At 46.9% G+C, this 27,368-nt stretch overlaps 1 protein-coding gene across 3 annotated transcripts in view; it reads right to left on the bottom strand.

Moving 5' to 3' along the window:
* The window catches only part of EVA1A (eva-1 homolog A, regulator of programmed cell death), a 60,943-nt gene extending 46,382 nt beyond the window's left edge, over nt 1-14,561 (bottom strand). The window contains exons 1-2 of one of the 3 annotated variants that reach the window (XM_080812783.1): nt 14,350-14,561; nt 13,171-13,281 (exon numbers count right to left, since the gene is read on the bottom strand). The gene's annotated coding sequence lies outside the window, so the exon portion shown is untranslated. Of the gene's footprint in view, nt 1-3,736; nt 4,035-4,132; nt 4,273-13,170; nt 13,282-14,349 lie in introns of those variants that run through there. The other 2 variants (XM_080812781.1, XM_080812785.1) reach the window with 2 other exon arrangements.
* Nucleotides 14,562-27,368: the final 12,807 nt, after the last annotated feature.

A 27,368-nucleotide genomic window follows, 5' to 3' on the forward strand; every position in this document is an offset into this window, starting at 1 on the left:
CCAGCTGCTGGCCCAAGAGAGGTGCTAATGCCAGGAGGCAGTAAGAGTGTGGTGTCTGAAAGGGGGGAGGCAGTGCTATGGAGAATCTGAGGGGTCTCTCACGGGTTGATGGACAGGAAGCTTCTCACCCTGCTCTATCCTCAAAAGCAACTTTATCAGAGTATTTCTGTGACCCCTAACAAAATGCAAGGCCTTGCACATACCAGGTAACCTCATCCCACTGAAGTCTGGGGGACAACCTGCCAAAACAAGCAAACTCAGGGGGCCGTAGCTATGTGGGTCAGCTGTGGAAGAAGCCGGAACACACAAACATGTGGGTATCTGTGCAAGGCCGTCTGGCCCACAGAGCAAGTGTCTAAGGGAACAGTGAGGAAGGGGCTCGGCTTTCAAAGGCAGTGCTGCGTTCACAGAAATAAAAGATTCCAAGTCGGTGGAGCGACCACCTGTAAACCTGGTATCCAGTATCACACACCACGCAAATAGGAGGTCAGTGACCAGTTCCAAACCCGGTTCCCCAAAAACCCCCTATGGGGCATTACATTCTCTTAGCAGGTTTTGCCTTTATTATATAAACGGTCCTTATAAAACTTGGAGAGAAAGCGCACTCCGCATCTGATCAGGATAATGTGGGGGACCCAGAGGGCGCCACTGACCCACCCATCACACATTCCTTGATGGGTTTCACCAGTACTTCTGTGCTCGCTGCACACCGTTAGGGGTCCGGTCTTGGGAAGGGCAAAGCTGGAGTCAGTTCCTGACCCCAAGTCTAAATCTCTCTCCCCCTGGCAGGTGAACTGACTCCACACCCTCCTCCCCCAAGACTTCGTGCTCTTCTGACCCTAACCTACGGCTCACTTACGGCTGCATTTAGCATCAAGTTCATTGGTGATGACCCGGCACTGTGACAGAGGACTGACCCCAACGTGCTGTCTCTCTGAGGCTGGGCTCCAGGCAAAGAGGAAAGGAAAAGAACAGGAGCCGTGAAAACCATGGCACCGTCTTCGATCACAGGTATGGTAGGGCTGGGAAATCCGACGGACTTCGGCTCTTATTAACGCACACCACCAACCTCAGCTCATCTTTACTGAGCACTTACTCTATGGGGAGGACCAAGCTAAGTAAGGCCTCTAACTACAGAGCGTGAAGCGTGTTGTGTGCCACAGTCCTCACGTCTGTGTGAGGCCTGGCCCTACCACTCATTAGCTGTGTGACTTTGTGCCAACTGCTGAGCCTCTCTCTGCCTCCGTTTCTTTGTCGGGAAAACAGGGCAATACCAGTTCGAACTTTAAAGGCTCACTGGGAGGACTGAATGAGTAAAAACATAAAATGCTAAACTCGAACCCTGTCCTGGCGTGGAGCAGCAGTCAGTATTGTCTCATTAGTTTGTCACACCAGTCTGCAGGGGTGACAGATGATTTCTTCCTATTTTACCAAGAAGGCTTTGAGAGGCTGAATCAGCTTGCTCGAGGTCACAGAATTAATAAGCGGCAGAGCTGGGATTTGAACGTTGGCAGTCCACAAGCTTAACCACCACCACAAGTCCAGCACTGTGCTAGGTTCAAGGCACCCAGAGACCAGTGTGGGGATGAGCAAGGGATCCCTATACAGTCACCCCTACAGGGAAGAAATACTGAAAGAAAAAGGCAGAGGAGGGCCTGCACTGGGGCAGCAGGGAGCGAGAACGCTGCTCTCGGGAGGAGACTGGAGCTCTAGCCTCAAAGAATGATGAGGAATTTGCCAAGGAGGAGGAAGGACATTCCAGAAAGTCAGGACCCAGAATACCAAAATCCTAAGTTGGGTGGTATGGCAGGCACCTCCACATGTGAACTAAGGCGAGCCTGGGAAGGTAAGGTGAGGCCTTACCATGAACAGCCGTGTGAGCCAATGTCGCAGGTCAGATGTTACCCTGCAAGACAGCGATTCTCAAGCCTGAGTGTTTACAAGAGCTGGCTTTGGTGCTTGCAAAACACGCACAGCTTCCCATCCCTTCTGTTAGCCCTGGGGGGCCAACGACAGTATTAAGACAATGTAGTCGTAGGGCCTGCTGTGGTTTGAGCAACAGAATTCTGACAGTGGACTGAGAGGAGATTTGGGGACGGGGCTGGTATAATCAACCAAACTGGAGCAGAGAAGAGGCTGAGAGCTGGGCACAAGAGCACCCCTCACCAACTGAGACATGATGCCGGGGTTTCTCCACCTCAGCACTACTGACACTTGGGGGCTGGAGAATTCTTGGGGGGGGGGCTGTCCCTTGCATTACAGGCTACTCAGCAGCATCCTTGGCCTCTGCCCACCAGATGAACAGCATTCTCCCCCACTTACATGCCGACAGCCAAAAATGCTTCCAGACATTGCCAGATGTCACTTGGGAGGCAAAAATGGAAACCCTGGTTGAGAAAAACTGCTTTCAATCCTCCCATCCCCACTTTACAGATGAGGAACTCCAGCTGCAGAAAGAAAGGTACAGGAGGGCCTCAGCCAGACTCCCAGGCTGGTGGTCCGGCCCCAGGGCCTGGGCTTTAGCCGCTGAGCTGAACTGCCTGTTCGGAAATAATTCTGGGGCAGAATTGTGTATTTTTTGAGAGACTGGCTGGTGAGAAGAGGATAAAAGAGTGAGGTTCAAAGGTGAAAACTCAGTGCTTGCCACTGAACTGTGAAGACAGTAGGTACTAAATAAATCATCTGGGTGTGAATAGGCTGGAGATGCATTTGCTCAAAAAAGAAAAAGCCTGCTTCTCCATGGTATAAGCCAGCGGGAGATGACCGGTTCCTGCTCACTCTGGATAGAGAAAACCCTCTCTACGGCTGGACATGGGATGTGTGGTATAAACCAGCTGGTACCCAGATCCCGGCTGGGCCCCTTCCCAATTGTGTGGCCCTGGACACATTACTTACCCTCTCTGCGTCTCATTTTGCCCGCCTGTAGAACAGGGGGAGTCCCTACTCAGAGGCTAGATGTGAGAACTCAGGTGGTTTAATAAGAGCAAGATGGCAAGCTGGCACGACGCGGTTGGCCCTCCTCTCCCTCAGAGAGGCATCATCTCCCCGCCTCACTCGCGCCCAGGATCGAGTGCTCCCCCCACTCCTTCCAGTCCTGGGGAACCGGGAGAGAGCGGCAAGGAGCTGATTGCGTCCCTCTCCACCAGCAGAGCGTCCCACTGAGGCTTTAGGGGGCGCCAACAGCCTTTCCACTCCCCAGTGCGCTCTGATTTCGGGGTCCTGGGGGTCGCCAAAAGCGCACGGCGAGCTAGGTGCCTCCAAAAGGAGCGAGATCCGTGAGTTTAAACGCGCGCCACAGAAATTTCGGGCAGGTCCGCACCCCGCAGGTCTGGGTTCAAAGACAGTTACTGCCACGGGCCGACCCGCTTAGCCCAGACTCCCGTGGCGGGGGAGGAGAGAAGCGCCGAGATTTGCGCAGGACCAGCTCTCCGAAGCCAGGCTGCAAAGGCAGAGAGCTGAGAGTTGAGAGTTTGCGGACCGAGAAAAAGAAACGGGAGGGGGGGGGGGGGCGCGGAGAAGCAACAGGAAAACAGGAGGAAGAGGAGGCAAAAAAGAAAGCGCTGGGAAGCAGAGTTCCCTGGGGGACCCAACCTACAACACCTGGGCAGGGGGTTCAGGAACAAAGCAGCGGCTTCAGGTCAGAAGTGCTCTGAGTGTTTCCGAAGAGGGGGCGCCCAAGTCGGCTGGGGATGCCTGGCGTCCCCTGCGCCCTGGGCGCGCTTCGGGCGCCGCTTACCTTCGCCCGGGCCGCCGGCGCGCACTTCCGGGGGCTGCGCTCGGGGCGCGCCGGGCCAAGCCGGGGGACCCGGAGCCGATCGCCGAGGGGAGGAAGCGGCAAAGAGACGCCCCGGACTTGGGCCGGCACTGACGCCTCGGAGAGAAATCCCAGTGGAGGAGCCGCCGGGGCTGGCGCGGGGCGCGGGGCGTGGGGTCCTGGCCTCGGCGCTCACGGGCGGTCGCACCGAGCCCCGCAGACGCTGGAGGAGCCCGAGTCAGTGGGAGGAAAAGGTTGTCTCATTTCCTTCGGTCTCCCCCCTCCTCCACCCCCTCGGCTCCGGACCTGCCCTCCCTCTCCCCCGCCCCCTTCCCCAAGCCCGCCGCGGCCCATGTGGGCGCTGGAAAGACGCGAAACCTGAACGGCGGCGGCGTGCGGCGCCTCCCTCCACGCCAAGTTAGTTTATGCTCCTCAACTCATGCCTGCCTCCGCGCGCTTCAGACCCCGGGGCCGCGGAAGGTTCCGGGGCCGCCGGCCGTCTCCACCCTGTCCCGGAGCTCTAGCCTTTCCCCCTGCTGGGACGAGTCCAGATTTGAAAGCAGATCTCCAAGCTCTTGCCAGCATCCATCCTCCCGTTCCTGCCCCGTCGCCTGCTTTGAGCCCCTATTAAACCACCCATCCCAGACAGGATATAAGTACTTACTTTGTTAAATTTGATCGACTCTTTTTTTTTTGTTTTCCAGTGGGGTATTTAAACCTGATGCATAATCTGAAAGGAATGTTCATTTTGATCAGGAAAGCTGCGGAGGTCTTTGTTTGGCCTTGCTCGTTCAAAGTTGAGGTTTTGTTTGTTAAATTCAGCAAGTATTTACTGAGAGCCTGATCGACATTGAGCTGGGCGCTGGAAACGCAGAACTGAACCAGAAGGGCATGTTGTTCCTAGACAGTCGTCGTTGGTGACGAGTAGAAGCACAGAGGAGGTCCAGGGACGCCGTGGTCTCTCAAGGGAGAGGTCAGGGACAGAAAGAGCGTTCTGTAGAGTAGAAACAACATGGGCAGAGGAAAGAAAGAATGAGAAAGCCCCATGAGGAGGCCGTATGGCAGAGAATGTGGCCAAAGCCGGGAGCGGTGGTGGGGAAACAGGGAAGAGAATGTTGAATCAGTCCATCAAGAATGGGTAAGAGCCGCGGGGAGCGCTGGGGTGGAACTGACAGGACCTGGTGACAAGAGCTGCTCGGGGCAAATGAGGAGAAGGTGAAGGGAAGAGGTAACTTCCAGACCCCAGGCCGGAGTAAACAATGACCAGAATCCGGGATGAACAGAATCCAGGATGCCTTCTGGAGCTACTACCCAAGGGTGTCCCCGAGATTGGCAGTATTAACATCGATTGGGAGCTTATTAGAAATCAGAACTTGCCAGTCCCATTTGACCTACTGAATCAGAATCTGCATTTTCACAAGATCTCCAGAGATTCAAATATGCACTAGAATTTTGGAAGCACCTCTCTCTATACCAGTGGCCATATACTGGAATGACTGTATATTAGACTGCAAAGCTTTAAAAACCAGTATGAGGCCCCTGTCGCACCCCCACAAATGCTTATTTAACTGGTTCGGGGTGCGGCTCCAACATCAGTATTTCTGGAATGCTTTCCAGATGATCTAATACAGCCAGAGTTGAGAACCATGGTCTAGACTTATTTGAGACCTACTTCATTTAACCTTGAAATGCACCTCTTCAGAAAGGAAAAGAGCACCCATGTATAAAAGAAAATATAAGGCTAGTTATCTCACTCTCACACAGAGGCGACTGGTGTGCTGGAAAGGGCCCTTGTTTCCTAAACTTAATCAGGAAAGCAGATTCCAGCCTCAGATGGTCCCTAAATTACTCTCTGCAATTGGGCATGTACTCCCCTCTCAGGCCTCAGTCTCCCTATCTGTAAAATAAACACCTGACTAACTCCAGATTCCACCCCCCTCCCCTGCTTGCGCCATGCCACAATCAGAGCTTCTCCTAACTCTCCAGCTTTATCAGCAAGCAAATGGAAGGCGATGTTAACAAGTGGGTTTTCGTGGTTTTCATCTTATGTACGCTGGCCCCGTGCACAGCCATGCATGAACACAAGGGATCTGAGGACTGTGTGCTGAGCACAGGGCCACACACATAATTGGTAATGTGCACCAAATATACGAATAAATAAATAAGTGCACTGATGCCAAGAGATGGTATAGACTTACCGTATCCGGTCCTAATCCAGGACCTATTCATTTGTCCCCCTAAACTGAAGAAGGACATTTGGAAATACTCAGACCCATGAACCTAGCTTTGGATTTAAAACTACGACTATGAAGAACTGCTAACATTTGCTGACTACTCCGTGCACACCAGGCCTTGGGCTAAATACCCTGCTTGGGGATCACCTCATTTCACGATAATGAGGAAGGTACTGGGGAGCCCCTGCACCCCAGCTGGTCGTAGGCACCACAGACATAGAGGGACGAGAGCTGCTGTCCGAGGCACCCCCCGCCTCTGGTCGTGTAGCTCAACAGAGAAGTTTCCAGAGCCCTCTTGAGGGCCTTCCACGGGCGATTTTCCAGAACCTACGTCCTTACATAGAGGGCGGCTTTGAAGGAATGGCTTTGGGGTGACTGGCCCAGGGTCCTACAGAAGTAGCTGCACCCAGAAGCTACCCCAGGCAGCCCGCGGGGTAGGCCTGAGACTTCTGGAAGCTGCTGGCTTCATGGCCGCACGTGCGCCTTTGCACGTGCGTGCGTTTTCCCCTGACTAGTGTCTCAGCAGCCAGACCCTGCACCCAGCCTCCTCACCTGTATTTCCTTTCATCCTCACAGCGTCTGGACGGATGAAATGCTCCTGTTTTCTTATTTTATAAACGAGAATACCGAGGCATCATGAAGGGAAGCTCTTTTGGTCCCCGCAGCTCCCCGACTGCCGCTGCTACTGCTGTCCCTGTCCCCCACTACCCCTGCCCTCCCCCGACTCTCCCCCTTCCAGGGAAAAGAGAGTCCTTACTTCGAGTCCCATTCATTTGGACGGTGACACATCATCAAAACCCTCCATGCCTCATTTTCCCACCTATAAAATAGTTGTCCGTGATTGCCTTTTTATTAAGGTCCTTTGTGTGGCTTGACACCCCACAGCCGAGGGCAGGTGAGGGGACATAACCTGTAGACTAAGAGAAATTGAAAGTAAGTGGGGCTTCTGTCCCAAGATGAGAAGTTCCAGAACTTCAGTAACAGCACGACTGTCATAAAGGAGGAGATCTATTTTCCATCTCTAGGAGGACTTAATGAAAGAATAGCATTACACCCGGGCACCTGGGGGGGTCAGGGGGTAAAGCATCGGCCTTCAGCCGGGGTCATGATCCCAGGGTCCTGAGATCGAGACCCGCATTTCTCCGCAACCTGCTTCAACTCTCTCTGCCTCTCCCCCCTGCTTTCTCCCTCTCTCCCAAATAAATAAATCTTTAAAAGAGAAAGAGAGAGAGAGAAGAAGAGGAAGAGGAGGCAGAAGAGGAAGAATAGCATTAGGCAGCATTTCAGCCTTGAGGTCAGACATGATGAAGGGGCCTGAAGCCCCCGTGCCAGGCCGGGGCAGACGCTCAGTGGCCGCCTTGCAGAGCTGCTGCCCCGGGTGTCTGAGGGCCTCCTGGACTGGCCTGAAGGGTGGAGGCGGATGAGAGCACAAGACAGGGTTGAGATCCAGAGGACTAGCTGGGCAGAGGCTGAGACAGGAGGGTGTCGTGCACACGTACAGCGTCAGCTCTAGTTCCAGCCGGTAGTGGGGAGTTAGGAAAAGAGAAAGGTTCATCCCGGGAAACCAGAACCCAAAGTAACCGTGGCATGGTCCAGCCCTGGGCTGTGAGCCGGGCTCCAGTGTGAGCAGGCTCACTGGTGTGGCTGCCAGCAGGCCTGGTCCTCCCTGGAGAGTTCACGGGGCCCCCAAGGCACTGGACTCAGAGCGGGGCCCCACCACCCCACACTCTGATGCCATGGGCTACAGCTCAGCCCACTCAGGACCAGGTCCCTTCTGTTAGCCCAGAAGAGATGTGGCCATTTCATCCATCAGTGAGGGGGGCTGTGGCATTCCTTTGACAACATCGTGATGCCAGGATTGGGTAGGAGGATCCCTTTGTCTCGGTCCTCGCTGAGCCCCATTCATGCGTTTCTGTTTGGCCAGGTCCCCAGACACATTCCTGCTGCTGCCCCTTCCCAGACTCCCATCCGTGTTTCTGTAACAGCGATATGACCGTTTTACACAAAGTTCACTGTGACAAATTTTTACCACTGGTGTTGCCTCAAACAAAAATACAACCTCAGACTTTAATTATCCTCATTTTATTGATAAGGAAACTGTGGCCCAACACCTAAAGGCAGACACCGAATGAAGCTGAGCTACCAGCTGACCTGGTGAGACCCTCAGGCTCCTACGGTTCTACCTGAAAACAAGCTGCAATGAGGTATGTCCAGAGATGTCCTCACCCAAACCGGTGTCCCCATGTAGCCCATTTACCTATCCATGAGCTCAGTTAACTCAAGTTCCTGGAGACCACCTGCCCTTCACAGGAAATTGCCCAGACACTGTAGACAACCTACACTTGACACTCAGACCTCACTTGGCGAGTGTTTTAAAATAACAAGCTGGACTTCAGACCAGACCAATTAAATCAGAATCTCTAGAGGTGGTCTTTTTTTTTTTTCTTTAACTTCTACAGGTAATTAAAATATGCAGTCAGTTTTAAGAACCACTTTTGTAGGAAATGCAGAGACAAAATCTAGGTCCTCACAGATGAGAAGTTTACAAAACAGTAAGAAGCTCAGTCGAGTAGTGGATGGTTTCCAAAAGTCATCAGGAAAAGGAAAATATTGAAATCACTCCCTTGTCTGAAGCATGTTAAGACAATGCCAAACTGACAAAAATCCCTAGATTTATCTCAGCCTTGAGTGAGTGAGGTCATCCCCACATGGTCAAGTGTAGCAAATCTGGTTCTGTCCCAAGAAAGTACAAATGATTAAAACCAGAATCCTTGCCCCTTCTCCTGTGGTACTGCTATTTACAAGAAGCCTTCAGAAGCCCAGCACTTACGAATTCCAGAAGTAGTAAATGTTCTCCATGAGCGTCAGAGCAAGGCAGTCATGTAAACCGAACAATGAAAGACAAAGGAAATTGCCTCATGGCCCAATGAGAGGCTAATGGATGTGCAGACAGAGACACAAATGTGTCACCATTAATGATGTCACTCTGGGAAAATCGGGAGGCCGAGATTTTTTTTTTTTTTTTTAATGCTCTGCCCTATGGTCATTTCACATTTACTCGTCTTACAAAAGTGAGCATGAAAAGAAAATGTGTACTTATTTAAAATAATAGTTTGGGGCGCCTGGGTGGCTCAGTTGGTTGAGCGACTGCCTTCGGCTCAGGTCATGATCCCGGACTTCCAGGATTGAGTCCTGCATCGGGCTCCCAGCTCCCTGGGGAGTCTGCTTCTCCCTCTGACCTTCTCTCTCATGCTCTCTTTCACTCGTTCTCTCTCAAATAAATACATAAAATATTAAAAAAATAAAATAAAATAATAGTTTGGAGAAGCAGGATGATTTCTTCTTCTTTCTTTCTTTCTTTTTTTTTTTTTTTTTTTTTTTGAACCTACTGTCTCACTTTTGCCATTACATTCCCTGACAAAGTAATGGGATATCTGTGCAGGCCCATGGATAGTCATTTTACCAGATGGCATTTCAATTCATTCATTGCATTCCATAACAGCCTGTCAAGATGAAACCACTCCTTTGATAGTATTAGCTACTAACACCTCCCAGACACCGAAGGTCGGAGAATGCAACACCGAACACGTCCAGGCCAACCTTTCACCAACTTTGTACAAGGTCTGATGGATGCCTTTAATCACCAAATCAGTCAATGTTGACGGTTATGTTCCCTCTGAAATTCTAGTTTTCAGATGCAGACAACCAAATTATAATATCCACAGTCCTGGATGCCTGGGTGGCTCAGTGGGTTAAAGCCTCTGCCTTCGGCTCAGGTCATGATCTCAGGGCCTTGGGATTGAGCCCCGCATCGGGCTCTCTGCTCAGCGGGGAGCCTGCTTCCCCCCTCTTTCCGCCTGTCTCTCTGCCTACTTGTGCTCTCTGTCAAATAAATAAATAAAATCTTAAAAAAAAAAAAAATCCACATTACTGGTCTTCCTCTTCCTTTTCCCCGAGTGAAGTTTGACCTATACACAGGCATATGAGGGTATGCTGGGCACACCAGTCATGGTTTCAAAGAAATTTTAATAGAACGAAAAAAACAAACAAACGCAGGAATATAAGCCGTACAGATGGGTCCCCCTCAGTCCTGCCCACAGTGTGCTGATCAACTTTCTTCAAGTGCTTTGTGCTCAGATGGGATAAGAGGATGAGAGGCGAGCATCAGTGAAGCATAGTCTCTATTCTGTTTCAAAGTGGAGGCTTATCTCCCATTGAATTATTTCTTCCTGGGCCCCAGTCAGAAGATTTGAAGTCTAAATACTCTTGGCTCAACCACTATATCTTATTCAGATTACTGGAGTAGAAATCAAAATATTTCTCTAGCCAGTGGCTGCTGCCCAATACAATCTTACCTCTGATAAATGATGGGTCTTGAATCAAAACATATCCACCAGTTAAACCATAAACCTAGCTAGTATAAATTTTGCATTTTTTTCCTCCCTCCGTTTTCCATAGGGAGGTTCTCATGCACAGGCTGACCATCCTTTCCATTCTTCATCTCGGCCAACAGGGTCAAATAAACATGAATAGAACTTTAATAAATCATCTGTACCAATTCTCTCTCTCTCTCTAACCAATAGGAAGCCACTGTAGGGGGGGAGGAGTCAAGATGGCGGAGAAGTAGCAGGCTGAGACGACATCGGGTAGCAGGAGATCAGCTAGATAGCTTATCTAACCATTGTGAACACCTATAAATCCAACGGGAAATCGAAGAGAAGAAGAGCAACAATCCCAGAAACAGAAAATCGATCACTTTCTGAAAGGTAGGACCTGCGGAGAAGTGAATCCAAAGCGACGGGAAGATAGACCCCGGGGGGAGGGGCCGGCACCCGGCAAGCGGCGGAGCGACGGAGCACAAAACCGGGACTTTTAAAAGTCGGCTCCACTGGGAGACATCGCTCCAGAGGCTAAACCGGGGGGAAACCCAGGCGGGGTCAGCATAACCCCAGGACCCGCGGGGTCACAGAAGGACTGGGGGTGTCTGAGTGCCGCAGAGCTCACAGGTATTAGAGTGGGGAAGCCGGCTATAGCGACAAAGCTGAGGAGTGAGCTCTAAGCCCGGGGTTACCTTGTGCCGGTCGCAGGCTGGGTGGACTCGGGGCGCGGCCGGAGGCCGCGGAGACAAAAGCGACCCGGCGCTTTTCTCCAGCTCCAACAATTGACTGCTTTCCTCGAGGCGCGACCGCAAGCCAGGGAGGCGGGGCTATTGGGCGCTTTGCTCTGAGAGCGCACTGAGGAGCAGAACCCCAAGCTCTCGGCTCCTCCGGGCCGAGAGATTGGGAGGCCGCCATCTTCATTCCCGTCCTCCGGAACTCTACGGAAAGCGCTCAGGGAACAAAAGCTCCCGAAAGCGAACCCGAGCGGATTACTTAGCCCGGCCCCTGGCAAGGGCGGTGCAATTCCGCCTGCGGCAAAGACACTTGAGAATCACTACAACAGGCCCCTCCCCCAGAAGATCAACAAGAAACCATCCAAAACCAACTTCAGTCACCAAGAACAGCGGAATTCCACAGCAGGAGAAAGCAAATCCTACCTGGACAAAATGACAAGGCGGAAAAACTCACCTCAAAAAAAAGAACAAGAGGCCGTACCGAAGGCTGGAGACCTAATCAATACAGACATAGGTAGCATGACAGATCTAGAGTTCAGAATGACAATTCTCAAGGTTCTAGCCGGGCTCGAAAAAGGCATAGAAGATATTAGAGAAACCCTCTCTGGAGAGATAAAAGCCCTTTCTGGAGAAATAAAAGAACTAAAATCTAACCAAGTTGAAATCAAAAAAGCTATTCATGAGGTGCAATCAAAAATGGAAGCTCTCACTGCCAGGATAAATGAGGCAGAAGAAAGAATTAGTGACATAGAAGACCAAATGACAGAGAATAAAGAAGCTGAGCAAAAGAGAGACAAACAACTACTGGAACACGAGGAGAGGATTCGAGAGATAAGTGACACCATAAGACGACACAACATTAGAATAATTGGGATTCCAGAAGAAGAAGAAAGAGAGAGGGGAGCAGAAGGTATATTGGAGACGATTATTGGAGAGAATTTCCCTAATATGGCAAAGGGAACAAACATCAAAATCCAGGAGATGCTAAGAACGCCCCTCAAAATCAATAAAAATAGGTCCACACCTCGTCACCTGATAGTAAAATTTACAAGTCTTAGCGACAAAGAGAAAATCCTGAAAGCAGCCCGGGAAAAGAAGTCTGTAACATACAAGGGTAAAAACATTAGATTGGCAGCGGACCTATCCACAGAGACCTGGCAGGCCAGAAAGAACTGGCATGATATATTCAGAGCACTAAACGAGAAAAACATGCAGCCAAGAATACTATATCCGGCTAGGCTATCATTGAAAATAGAAGGAGAGATAAAGAGCTTCCAGGACAAACAAAAGCTGAAAGAATTTGCAAACACCAAACCAGCTCTACAGGAAATATTGAAAGGGGTCCTCTAAGCAAAGAGAGACCCTAAAAGTAGTAGATCAGAAAGAAACAGAAACAATATACAGTAACAATCATCTTACAGGCAATACAATGGCACTAAATTCATATCTCTCAATAGTTACCCTGAATGTTAATGGGCTAAATGCCCCAATCAAAAGACACAGGGTATCAGAATGGATAAAAAAACATAACCAATAGGAAGCCACTGTAAAAGTGAGAGGTTTTGATTATAAAAATGTGAAAAGATGGAACTATGAAGCATGCCTAAATGAAATTGCTAATAGTTAATCTTGAAGACAAGGCAAGTTAGATCTTTTGGCCACACTATATTTGACCCTAAAAAGTTATCTAGAAAATAAATATCTTTCTACTTTTCTATTGAAAATACCATGGACACATTACGAGATGGGGACATCTTTGTTTGTGGCAAACAAAAAGTCACATTTTTAGAGGAATAAGAAACACTAGAGTTCCAAACAAAGTATAAAGTTTAGATTAAAGGGGCACCTGGGTGGCTCAGTCAGTTATGTGTTGGACTCTTGGTTTCCTCTCAGGTCATGGTCTCAGGGTCGTGGGATCAAACCCTGCATCACACTCTGCGGCCAGCTTGGAGTCGGCTTGAGTCTCTCTCTCCCTCTCCCTCCCCTGCTCGTTTGTGCACTCGCTCTTGCTCTCTTTCTCTCAAATAAGTAACTGCTTAAAAATTTTAAATTAAAGCAGCTCAACCTACCAGCATCACTGAACTGGACACAGAGTCCTCTTTCAGTACTCCCTTACAAGACTGCCTGCAGCGGTTCCAAAATTCCTCCAAGACTTGCTTCCTGTGATCAAAAGGTGTGAGCTTGGGAAATTCAGAGACAAATTAGAGTGAGTTGGTCTGAAAGATAAATGGGCAAACACAGGACAGACGACAAAACGTACCAGCTCTTCATTTCCCTGAAGAGACTGCACTAGCCAGGTGGATGGTCAAGGGGTCCTGAACTTCTACACACCCCACAGCACATCCATTTAATCCCTTCTCTAGTTCATAAACTTCATGGTAACAAGTTCTGCAACACTGTGTCCTTATGCACAGGTGAGTTAGATACAATCGGACCAAATGGATGGCAGTCTGTTCATTACCCTGGTGCTTAAGTTGGAGTGATTTCTATTATTAAACTGATACTTGCCACCAGTGACCCATCAGTCCTCTGTGTCTGGGCACAGCGGATGGAGTTTAGGATCTACTCTGGCTTAAATGCCCACACCTGGCATTCTTTAAATTAGCGAGTTTGATTAATGTATTTAACATACGATCCATTTGCTTTATTTTAAATGGTTTACTGCACTTCTCAGAAGCATAGGGTTTACTTGTGATAAGATGGGCAGGGCGACAGAGCTTGAATCCCCCGGGCACGTGGGAAGTTTGGTCAGGTCACGGGTCTTCGCCGTGCTTCAAGCCCCTGCTTGCCAGAACTTTCTTCCTCACGCTACTTCCTCTTCCCTTGTCTTTGATCTTCCCACTGCCTCCTTCCCTTCAACCCCGAATGTGCCTGAACCTGCTCCATCACTTAAAGCACATTAGTAAATTACTATTAAATGAAACTTCTACATTATATCCCCATGTATTGATACTTTTCCATATATTTCTTTTCATAACCAAATGTCTCAAACAAACGGGTGTATTTACTATCATTACTTTCTCAACCTCCATTCAATCCTCAACTCACTGTCATCTGGTCTGTCCGCAGCCCTCCACTGAAACTGGCCTCACACACGTCACCAACAGACCCCATATGTCCAGCTCCAGGGGCTTCCCCCAAGCTGGTGTTGCTAACCTCCCTGCAGGGTTGCCCACTCTTGGTCCCTTCCCTCTGCACACTCTTCCCCCCAACTTCCACACTTGTCCCTCTCCTACCCCCACTCCTACCTTCGTGATCCTTCCTCCTTTGTGATCCTCCTTAGCTGGTTCTGCTTCCTCAACGAACACATTTTACCCTCATCACTGAAATCCTTCCGGGTCTCCCACCTCTTCCAGGATGAAGTCTAGATTCCTCAGGCTGGGATGCAAAGCCCTCTGGGGCAGCCGCTGCCTGCTTCTCCCACTCATCCGGTAACAACCTGTCACGCTTTCACCAGATCAGCCTCTTCACAGACTCCCAAACATGTCATTGCTGTTTCACGCTCCTGTACCTTTGTACAAAATGTTCTCGACTCCACCCCCATCTTCCCCTGAGGAATTCCAACTCATCTTTTAAGACTCAGAACAAAGGTGAGCCATTCTGCGAAGGCTTCCCCGCCCCCCAGTAGAGGCAGCTTCCCCCCCGAGAATCTGCAGCCTCGGGGACATGTCTCCCTGTGAGCTGAGCACTGTTGCCTCACATGGATCCCGGTCCCACCAGCACGGTATGTGCTTGTTCCTCTGGCTCCAGAGTTTGGCACCATGCCCAGCACCCAGCAGGGGCTACTACATGATAAGGGTGCAAGAGACAGCCCACGCTTGTTTTATTTCTTCCCATTGAATTTGATTTGCCCTGAGCTTTCTACTCTCTCCATGGAGAAATGCAACCTCAGGCATTACTGAGGCATGCCAGCTTCCCAGCGTCAGGTGAAGGTCCCTGGTGACTCAGACCATTAAAGCAGATGCAAAGAGGGTCCTCCAGACACGGTCCATACTCGTCACTGCATCTAGGTTTATTGTCCAAGCCTGCACGGAACCTGGAGGCAGGTTCTGTCTGCTGAGGCCTGGGCCTCAGAATTTTTTCCCACAGAGGTTCCCAAGGCCACAGCCCTGAACGTCTAGTTATTTCTACAGCCCCCCTCATCCCTCCTGCCCCAAGCAGCACCCATTGTCGGTGCTGTGGGAAAGCAGGGTCCAGGTGTTCAGATGTCATGAACACTCCAGTGATCCTGTCCTTAGTTTCCTGCTCAGGGACTCCCTTAGCTTCCAGTCAGGATAAAAACCCTCAGATAATCACAGCCACCCCTCCCCCCACCACACCTCCTATTCTCCCACCCCCTACTTCTCACCCCCACCCCCAGCACAGAACAACACTGCAATGCCCCTCAATGAACGTAGGCAGCTAAAACAAAAACAGGAGTAAGGATGTCTTCTCCTATCAGAAAGTCTGTTTTCAAAGACAAAGGCCCCCCAAAACAAGGGCGCACCAGGGTCTTCCCACCTTCCTGAGGCAGAGGAGAGAAGAGTACCGCAAAAAGAACAAGACGTAAAAGAACATCTCAATAAATGATTCTGCCACACAACCTTCAATGAATTTGTTTCATCACTTAATTAAAAGTAGAAATGTCCACGAAAAACAACAAGAATGAACTTGCTCTCCCAAAGAAAGACACTTCCACCGGGCAGCCCTCCGCATTCAGACGAGGCCTCCTTTTCCTTCCCCAGAGAAGGGGGCCTAGAACCTCTGGGGTCCTCCCGTCCGCGGCCCAGGACACCGCTCACGTGGCCACGTTTATTGGAGCTGCTGACTTGGACTGCTGACACGGGCATTTACAGCCCCTGCACTAACCCACTTTCTCTCATGGATGATTTTAATCTCTTTAATTTTTGCCCAGCCTGGGAGAAAACTGAAAGCACGGCTGGGAGGGGGCGGGAGAGAGAAGTTGCAGGTCAGGAGCAGAGTGGTGGTTAAATCCTATGGGAGGAAGCAAACGCGTGTGTAATCCTTTCAGGAAAACAAGCATTACTGGCGAGGAGAAAGCTGCCAATGTAACTTTGTTCCAAGAATAAATAGCACATTTTCCCTCAGTGTTTGCTTTTCTCTCTTTGATCCCCTGAAACCCTCTGGAAATGCGTGGCCAGCATTTTTCTCCCCTCCGAGGCTGCAGACAAGGAGCCACACGTACTCTCTGGAGACTTCCTCAAAGGGAGGCACGAGCAGGGGCCCCCAGGTACCTCGGCAGCCGGGAGGCCTGTGGAAGTGGAGGACCTGGGAGTTTTCAACGAGGCCAAATCACCGCAGATATGCCACGGCGTTTCCAAACATGTCATCATGATGCCCGGAAGCTGTTTCAAAGGGAATAATAACTGAGAGGGTCTAGGACCAAAGCCACCGGGAGCCGCGAGGGTTTGGGAGCGGAGAGAAAACGCAGAGCTGGCGTGAGTTAATGTTTAGCTTTGGCCCCGGGCGGGGGTAAATGCCTGCACGCAGAGAGGCTGATGAGAACATGCCCTCGCCATGGGGAGTTTATGGTTCAAACGCTCTAAAAACCACAGTCCGCAGTTTCAGAGTTTTCCCCTCTTTTCCCAGATAGCCTCACTCCAAGGGAGTTGTAGGCAGGCCAACACCCGTGAAAGGTGAAGACAGGCCCTGGTGTCAAACAGACCTGCGTTCAGTTCTGGTTCGCCTGCCTACTCCGTGTGGAGTGAGGCTGGTACTCGGTTTCCTCATCTGTCGGAAGGGATTGATAATGCCCACCTTAAAGGGTAGGCAGGGAGCACCGATAAAGTGATAGCATGTACACGTCACATGCTCGACCCCAAGGGGTCAATAAATGTCATTTCCCTTCCACCACCGTCTCCACACAGTATCTCATTCACATAAGACACTATTCCCTAAGCACTGATTAACAGTAAGACCTGTACCAAGAGGACACAGAAAGCCAAGAAGTGGAAACACCCACTCACTGGGAAGCCACAAACAACGTTAGTATTCAAGTCTGGAAGTGCCAAGTGACCGGTACATGTGTTGTCAGCAAACTGTGCAGGAGGCCCTAGTCAGTGGCTGATCCTGACAGTCTGTTCCAAGGCTCCCCCAGAGGGTAGAGGTATCTGAGGGAAAGCTTTCTGGGGAGGAATGGGCTTGCTCTGAACAGAGAGGCAAAGAACAACCAGATATGTTTTGGAAATGCGAGTAGACTTAGGCTCCTTAGGATCCCCGTAGAGGAATTTGGGGAGATATTTGGACAGGAAATTGGGGAATACGATGATGGCAAGTTCTTTGTCACTATTCCTATGGAGAGGTAGGCTTGACTTCTCCTATTCTTAAATGTGGGCTGGTTCCATGACCGATTAACAAGTAGAATGTAACAGAAACATGGGGTGCCAGGTTGGGCCTTAGCCTTTAAGAGAATCAGTAGCTTTTGCTTCCTGCTTCTTGGAACTTTTGTCCTTGAGACACTGTCTCTTAGAACCCAGACACCATGCTGTGAGAAGCTCAAACCATCTGTAGAAGCCATGTGTAGGCTCTTTGATCAAAGCCCCAGCTGAGCTCCCAGCCAACAGACAGTATGAAGACTAGCCATGTGAACAAGCCGTCTCACATATTCCAACCCAGTCAAGCCTCCAGATGACTATGGTTGATACCACATGGAGCAGAAGATCCACCCAAGGGAGCCCAGTCAACCCACAGAACAGTAAGAGACAATAAAATGGTCCTTGCTGTTAGATACAAATTTGGAACTGATGTTTTATATAAGAAGAGATCATGGAGGGGCGCCTGGGTGGCTCAGTGGGTTAAAGCCTCTGTCTTCAGCTCAGGTCATGATCTCAGAGTCCTGGGATCGAGTCCCACATTGGGCTCTCTGCTCAGCAGGGATCCTGCTTCCCCGCCCCCCTGCCTGCCTCTCCGCCTGCTTGTGATCTCTGTCTGTCCAATAAATACACAAAATCTTTAAAAAAAAAGAGTGAGAGAGAGAGAGAGAGAGAGGGAGAGAGAGAGATCATGGAAACAGGAAAGTACTTATGGGAGGCCTTGACTGCCAAACACCAAAGTGTATCCTTCATCACCATCATCACCACCATCATCATTATCAAAACTATTAGTAAATGATCACTATGTGCCAGACACTATGTTATAAAGTCTTAATATAGTCTTAAAATGTAACCGGTTTTTAAATTTACATGGTTGGGACTATTATTCTTATTTAAAAGTCAAACAAATGAAAATTTAGAAAGCTTTAGAAATTTGCTCAAGATTATACAGCCATAGAATAGTAACGATGGGATTCAACCAGTCACATCTGACCACCCTCAAACTTGCCATCTTCTTGCTGCAGGAAGAAAAGGCAATGGGCGCGCTGATGATCTGGGGAGATACAAACAACCCTTCCAGCTGGAAACTGGCAACCAGTTTGAAAAACATAAGCTGGGGTACCTGGCTGGCTCAGTCCGTAGAGCATGTAGCTCTTGATCTCAGTGTCATGCGTTCAAGCCCCACACTGGGCAGGGAGCCTACTTAAAAAACACACACACAAACATACAAGCTGCCTGGGCTTGTCAAGATCCAGGCAAAAAAATGGCCATGAATCCAACTCCATTACTCAGTGACTGCATAGGCACTTACGATGATTTAGGAAGCATAAGAATGAAAAGTTTTTAAATAAGGGGTTGGTCTGGGAAATAGAAGCCACTTGTATTAGTTATCTCCATCTGCATAACCACACTCCTCACAAAAAAATCTTGGAGGCTTATAATAACAATAACTGTTTATTATTTGTCACAGTTTCTAAGGGCCAGGAATTTGGAAGTGGCTCAACTGGGAAATACAACCTCTCAGGAGGTTGACTGGGGTTTCAGTCATCTGAAGACTCACCGGGAACTGGGGGATCCCCGGTAAGGCAACTTCCTCACATGACTGACATATTGCTGCTGGTTGTTGATGGGGCATCTCAGTTCCTCATCAGACAGGCCTTTCCAGAGGGCTGTTTGAGTGTCCTCTGGACTTGGAAACTGGCTTTCCCCAGAGCAAGTCTTCCAGTAGGCCAAGGCAGAAGCCACAATGCCTTTTGTGACCTAGTCTCAGAAGTCACACACCATCCCTCCCGCCTACTCTAAGGCTTACACAGGCCCATCCCTGACTCAGGCTGGCAAGGGCTGCACCAAGTCATGAAGAGTGGGAGAAAGCAATCACTGGGGCTGTCTCTGGGGCTGGCTACCACATTCCTTGACCTAATCTAAGTATGAAAGACTTTAAACAAGGACATTTGAGGCTTCCACATCTGTTTGCAGGACAAGGGAGCAAGGGTCAAGGAGGCTATTTGTGATGATTTCAGCCTGCATCACCATCATGAGAGGGTCTGAAGAGCTTGCTTGATAGCTGCTTCAAATACGAGAAACCTTTGAGAAATTCCTACCATCCATCTTGGCCAGCAACTCTGAAGCAAGAGATTGTCTAGAGGCTACTGTTGGCCATTCTAGCAAACTACTGTCTCCAAGAGGTTCATTCATGGGTGAATAGCCCTGAGCTGCTGAGAACCTCAGGTGGGTTTCCAGTGGGTGTGGGTTCTCCCATTGCTCTGCTTTCCAATCTCATGCAAATGCCTTTCATTGACTGACATCACCCTGGGAACACAGAGAGAAGGAAACTCTAAGAAATGTAATTTCTGGCCTCTCCTTCCTGATGCCGGCAATCCATGGGGGAAAGCTGGTGACAGTGATGCTGAGCTGCCCACAGATGGTCCTGCCAAAACTTTGGGGGCTTTTCAGTCAATGAAATTTGCATAATAATTGTATGCATTTTGGCTTGAGATTCTCCCTCCTGCTCCAAAAACAGTAAAAACAGTTTAAAATTGGGGGGGGGGGAGCACCTGGGTGGCTCAGTTGGTTAAGTGACTGCCTTCGGCTCGGGTCATGATCCTAGAGTCCCGAGATCGAGTCCCACGTTGGGCTCCCTGCTTAGCAGGGAGTCTCTTTCTCCCACTGACCTCTCTCCTCTCATGCTCTCTCTCTCTCTCTAATAAATAAATAAAATCTTAAAAAAAATTTTTTTTTAAGTAGGACAAGGTATGCTCACCAACAAGGTAAACACTTCCATGAATGAGAGAGCAATCAACAGGGGTGAAGCCCTAAACCTCTGGATTCAGAAATGGACAGAGAGGGTTAGAATTCTACCCCTTCATGGGTGTTATGGATTGAATGTTTGAATCCTCTCAAAATTCATGTGTTAAAACCCTAATCCCCATGTGATAGGATTAGGCATCGAATCTTTGAGAGGTGATTAGGTTTAGCTGAAGCCAAGAGGATGGAGTACCCATAATGGGATTGTGCCCTTACAAGACGAAGAAGAAAACCACTGCTCAGTCTCTCCAGGAGCACACAAAGAGGTCATGTGAGCAAACAATGACATGGCAGCCATCTGAAGCCGGAAAGCCAGCCTTCACCAGGAACCCAATCTACTGGCACCTTGATATTGGACTCCAGAACTCTGAGAAGTAGGTGTCTATTGTTTAAGCCATCTAGACTATTGACATCACAGTTTGACCTAAGACAAGGAAGAAGGCTACCGGAAGCTGAGACCACACTTAGGATTGTGGCTTGTTAAAGTGAAATATCTATGGCCTTGTTCCCAGTGATTGTCACCCATCCACTTTTTTTTTTTTTTTTAATTTACCCACTCACATTTTGAAGACGAGAAAGGCCTTCCTTGTATTATCTCCTCACTGAAATCCACAGCTTTCTTATATTAGTTCCATCTTCTTAATTCCCACAAATTATTTCATTGGGTTTACCAATAAATTTTACTTTGCCTCATTTTTTACATCCCATGTCTTCAGTATGAATTTGCTTGTCTTTTCGCTGAAGTACATCCTTTAGTAACTTTCTCCAAGGGTCTATGAAAGGTAAGTGATTTCTAGTTTTCTGAAAATATCTTTATTTTCTCTCCTCTTGTACAATAACTTGATTAGGTACAGAATTCTAGGTTGGCAGAAATATTCCTTCATAACTTTAAAGATGTTATTATCTTCTGGCATCTACAACTGCTAATGAAATGTCTTTTGTCAGTCTAACTAGTTTTTTCTTTTCTACTAATTGGTAACAGTTTCTCTTTATATCCTTCATGTTCTAGAGTTTCCATTAATATATCTAGTTGTGAGTTTATTTCATCCTGCTCAGAACCTTGTCTGCTCTTATAGTCTTAATACTCATATTTTTCTATAATTCTAACATTCTGTTGCTTCTAATACTGATTTTCTGCTATATGCCATTTTCTTTATTTTGTACTTCTTTATGTTCTATTTCATTTGTGTTGGAACCTTTTTGCCTGCCTTCCATGTCATCACATTCATATTTTTTTATCTCCTTAGCTCTATAGCTTTCCATGTGATTTCTACCATACTATATCCCAATTCACCAATTATCTCTGAAGAGTTCCCAGTCTAGAGCTTATTCTATGTCTTGATTTGTATTTTAAATTTCAGAGAATTTCCTGACATTTCCAGGATTTCTGATTCTTTTTTTTTTCTATGTCAAGATTTTCTTATGTTCGGGATTCACATCTAAAATGTTTTTGTTTCACAATTCCTTGTTCTTCTTTATGGGTATTATCAAATTCCTTGACTCTTTGGATATTGTATTCATTTGTTTAATAACATATATAGAGCTAGCATGTATTATTTTAAGGTATATATATATAATATATACCTTGGAAGGTAGTTGAGTAAAAATCAGCCTTCCAGCATACAATAGTAAGAGAGAAAGGAATTCAAATTTATTGTAATGTTTTACTTATTTTAAAAGGGTGAGTTTGGGGCACCTGGGTGGCTCAGTGGGTTGAGCCTCTGCTTTCAGCTCAGGTCATGGTCCTGGGGTCCTGGGGTTGAGCCCCGCATCAGGCTCTCTGTGCAGCGGGGAGCCTGCTTCCCCCTCTCTCTCTGCCTGCCTCTCTGCCTACTTGTGATGTCTGTCTGTCAAATAAATAAATAAAATCTTAAAAAAAAAATAAAAGGGTGAGTTTGACGGAAGAAATTGAAGATATCTGGAAAAATATTCTTATCAACTTAACCTATAAATTCTATCCAATTCTAATCAAAACCTCATGAGGCATTTTCGTTGCAATTTGTCCATTTCTAAACTGCATATGGAAAAACAAAAAGCCAAGCTGTAGCCTAAATAATTCTGGAAAAAAGATCTTACTTTATAAGCTATATATGCACGCCATAAAGTAAGACAGCCAGAGTAACAGTCCAGAGATGGACAAACAGATCAATGGAATAGAATAAAGAGCCCAGAAATAGACCCAGTATAAAGTAGATATATAAATTCCTTGCTATAAAGTAAATGAGACATTATAAATCATTGGAGGAAAAGACTATTTAAGAAATCGAACTGCGACAACTTAATTTCCACATGGAAATTTTCATAGCTAAAACAGTACCATTGAATCTCCATTTAACGCCATTCAAAAAATAAATCCCAGGTTGACTGAAAAATCATAGTATCTATATGACCTTGGAAAGGGAAGGACCTCCTAAACAGAATACAAAAAGCAAAAATCATAAAAGCACAATTCATTTGATTAAATCAAAACCAAAGCTTTAGTATAATAAATCCACTTTTTTGAGAGGGACCAGCGTTCCTTCCTTGTATTCACGGAATAAGATGAATGGATGATTAGCATATGAAATACTAGCACAGGGAAAATGAAACAAAATAACACTGAGCTTCCATTTAACACTTCTTAACAGCACAAAAGCTGAAAGTCTGACATATTCCTGTTGGCTAGGATGAAGAAAAACAGGAATTGTCAAAACTGCAAATGCAAGTACAATTTAATTCAACCACTTTGGAGAATTGTTCCAAAAAAACTGGAACCCGGAAGTTGACAACCCAGTCATACTAACTGTAGGTTAATGCCTCAGGTATAGTCCTGCCCCTGTGTTCTAGAAAAGAGCTCTGTTCGCAATCATAAAATATCGAAAACATCCTAAATGCTCATCAGAAGGAAAATAGATAAATACTGACAGGAAGAAAAAAATAAGAAAATTAGTGACTGAATTATTATATTTTATATATCAGCAAAAACAAATTTCAACAACAGAATGTCGGTGGGGAAAGTTGCATAACACTGTGTGTCATATGAGACCATTTCTGCACACTTTATGAAAAATAATTATATATTGTTTGTGGATATATATATATATGTTTGTACATTTACACATGACAGATTCGTGGTAGTCCTTGCTTCTGGGGAGGAAAGGAGGTGAATGGAACTGGAGATGAAAGCAAAAGACAGTTCAACTTTATTGCAACATTTTATTTCTTTCCAAAGAAAAAGAAACTAAAGCAAATAGGACAAAAGCTCTCCATTTATTTGTTTTTGGAGTTCGGCACATTAGTGTTCATCCTCTGTGGTTCTTTTGTATTTTTTTCCCAATTAAGAGATCAAAGACGTATTGCCCTTCTATCAGAACATGTGAATCCATCAAAATGTTTTAACGTTTTCCTGTGTTCCTATGTTGGAGATGCACTGAGAGTCAAACAGAATAGCACTGAAGCTGGGCTAACCTAGAAACCCCAGAGTTTGTAAGAGAAGACCACCATAATGGAGTTGGCAACCCAGAGGTGGTCAAAGCCATGCCAAATGCCACCAACCTGTCAACTTCGGCTGCCTTAAAGGGGTCTTCTTGTCCCCAGAATCTTTCTACCTCCCATGCTGACCACGGCCATGTCAATCCCTGGGCAAAACTTAGGAAAACCAGACCAGAGCTTCAGATAGGAGAGAGCCAAGTGATTCATAAAATTTGCAGCCTTACTAACTCTGAAACTTAGAATATGCATTCTCCCAGCAGAATTCCCTCAGAGACAGGATTGGTAAGGGGTGCTTTTTTTCTTTAGCAAACGCTCAGCCCCATGGGATTTCATTACCTAATCTGGATGGTTCCCAAACTCATTCTATAATAAACTCTAATCCTAATTGTGCTAGCAATGGTAAGCTGGTCCCCATAAAGTAAAGTTAATTCTCTAGGCCCACATCTCTACCGTTCCAGTTGCTCAATAAAAATTAGTGATGATGAAAAAAAAAATTAGTGATGATGATGGTGGTGGTGGTGGTGGTGATGATTTTGAGCCATTGAGAGAGAATGCAAACATCATGCAGGACTGGGAAAGATATGTTAGCAGTTGTTCCAGACTGATTTCTTTTACTGTTTAACTTGGGTTAAATAAACCAGGGAAATACCACTAGCCCCAATCTGTCTTCATTCTATTATAGCAGAGTCTTTCATTATACTATGTTTGTATTCAAAATGATATCATGTCACCTATGAGGAGGAATCTTTGGTCTGATAGTAATAATACTAAGCCACCAATTTTATTCATGACCAAGGTGCTGCCTCATTTAATAGCTTACTGTTTTTTGATGGCTTGGGTCAATTCATAGTAAAGGTATTTATACATTTAGGCCTTCCTACATTTGAAATTAATTTACCAGATTGGGGCAATCTGTATTTTGTTGAAGATAACAACTGTATAGCTTTCATTATCACCTCCCCTAAAGAAAACATTTTAATTTGATTTAATCTCTCCCTAAAAGAAATTAAATACGAAACAATATGATTTTTTGGGTGAGGCTGAGCTTTGGAGAGCCACAAACCACTGTCATGTAGAGATTTTTCCACAAATCACTCCCATTGAGAATGCATGGGTTAAGATTGATCAATAACCCATGCATTTATTTTATTTGAACAGGCAATATCCAAACTCATAGGATATCATAAGCATTTCCTCATGTTATTACCAACTTTTTATTTGGTATTAACACTTTATTTGAACAGACATTCAGTCTGAGGCAACAAAGCGATCTAGCTGCCAAAGGAAGGATCATGGCCATGGGCTGTGTGTCACAAAGCCAAGCGCCGAAGACAGCAACTCTACTGTATTTTGTGTCTGTGAGACTTCTTGAGTTTTGATCCAGTGCTAGACAGCAAGCCACCAGTAAGATTCGGACAAGCTGCAAGCAATCAGAGTCATGACGCCTTGCCAAAGATCACACAAGGAGCAAGATCATGTGAGGAACCAGATCACGGGAGAAAAACTCAAGGGACCCAGAGTGACCAGACTGAAGAAAAAGGAACGTAAATGGAACTCGATAATTACATTCAGATACTTAAAGGAGGAAAACAGGGGCACCTGGGTGGCTCAGTCAGTTGAGGGTCCATCTCTTGTTTTTTTTTTTTTTTTTAATAAAGATTTATTTATTTATTTATTTGACAGAGCGAGATCACAAGTAGGCAGAGAGGCAGGGAGAGAGAGAGAGGAGGAAGCCGGCTCCCCGCCGAGCAGAGAGTCCGATGTGGGGCTCGATCCCAGGACCCTGAGATCATGACCTGAGCCGAAGGCAGAGGCTTAACCCACTGAGCCACCCAGGTGCCCCCATCTCTTGGTTTTGCCTCAGGTCATGATCTCAGGGTCGTGAGATCAAGCCCTGCACTGGGCTCCGTGCTCAACACCAAGTCTGCTTATCCCTCTTCCTCTGCTCCTGCTCTCTGTCTCTCAAATAAATGAGTAAATAAAAACTTTAAAAAATAATAGTAAAGGAGAAAAATGGAAAGGGGGGGGGGATTGTGACTCAAGAATCCTACCCACAAGGCTGCCGTCTATGAGTCAGAGTCAGGGAGACATTATTAGCTATGCAATGACCCAGAAAATACACAACGCAGCTCTTTTTCTGAATAAACTACTATGACCATGTTTTAAAAGTTGAATCTTAAAAGCTATATCCTGGATTGCACCATAGAACAGAAAAAAAGACATCTGGAAAAAGTCTGTACTTTAGTCTGAGTATGGCACCTAGATCAGTTCTTTCGTTCAGTATACCCTGGGTCTGTAAGAGGTTAATTCAGATTTCCCTCTTTTTCTCTTTTAAATATTAGAATTTCATGCTGGGGAGACTTTTTCTGGAGTTTTGAGTCTAGTTCTAGGCAGCAAACTACCAGCCTGGGAACATAACCTTTAATAGCCGTATGCACAAAGATGTCCATTATATCATTATGCATACACGTTAAAATTTGGAAACAAGAATATGGGACTGTTGAATGATGATCCGTCTCTGTGATTCCACGTCTTGAAGCCATTACACATGTTTATGAAGTTAGTATTACCATAAGGAAATGTTTATGATGTAATACAAAATGTAGAAGCTGGACACCAATCTGAGTAATAGCCCTAACGGCTGGGCAATTTAAGTGCAGAGGAAAAAAAGACACTCAGAATGAATACTCGTTTTCTCTGGATACTGGGTTCTTTTTCTTTTGCTCTAGTTCTTGTTTTTCCTCAAATAGGTATTGTATGACTTCCATAATAAAAAAAAAATTCCATAAAAAGATTTGAGCTAGTTACATTACGTAAACGGTTTAGAAGTCAACCTCTCCCCTCTCCCTTAGGCTTTGCCTGACGAGAGAATGTTGAAGGGCTGCGAATTAACGTCTAAAGATCGCAGAGCATAAAACCACTCATAAGGATTTTTTTTAGAACCTGAGCTATGGCTTAATCCATTAGAGCTGGGAGGAAAAAAAAAGTCTGCAGTCACAATGGCTTAGAGGCAAGAGGGCCAGCAAGATAGAAAAGGATGCCAAAGATACCTCAACTGGAGAGGAGCGTCCCTTATGTAAAGATGGAAAACAAAGCCGGGAGCGCGGGGGGTTAGAATCTGTCACACATCTTGGACAAAAAACTAAAATTACATTTTAGGGTAGACAAATGTTTGTAAAATAAGTGTGGCGATAATCCAAGTTGAAAAGCATATATTTAAGGATGGCATTCATCCAGAACGAAGATTTAAGTTTCATTACCAACAATGCATCATGCAACCATCCCAAAAAGACCAACGAAAAATCCCAATCAGGTGGGCTGAAATGCCCCAGGCAAAACACCAAGCACAGAGGGATCGCACTGGATCGTGGACAGCCTGTGCTTGGATGGGCCGGTGGTTCCCCAGCTGAGGGCTCCTTACGGAAGCCAGATGGAAACAGAACCTCAGGCACAGAAATGAAAAAGAGCATCATCCCATTTATATGGGGGAAAAGCCTGGCCAAATGATACCAGCACCTGCACCCATCTTGCACAATCATCCTCCGGCACCGAGAAGTCCTGAAACTGTAGTAGAGAGCCGTCGTGAGTCAGAATCCCTCCAGAGAGACCTCGTCCAGCTAGGTACTTTATTTACCCAATGTTGGGCCACAGACGGTTGTGAGCGGCCGGTAAGTTTTACT

This window comes from Martes martes (assembly GCF_963455335.1).
Source record: "Martes martes genome assembly, chromosome: 9".
In the NCBI taxonomy this organism is placed as follows: Eukaryota; Metazoa; Chordata; class Mammalia; order Carnivora; family Mustelidae; genus Martes; species Martes martes.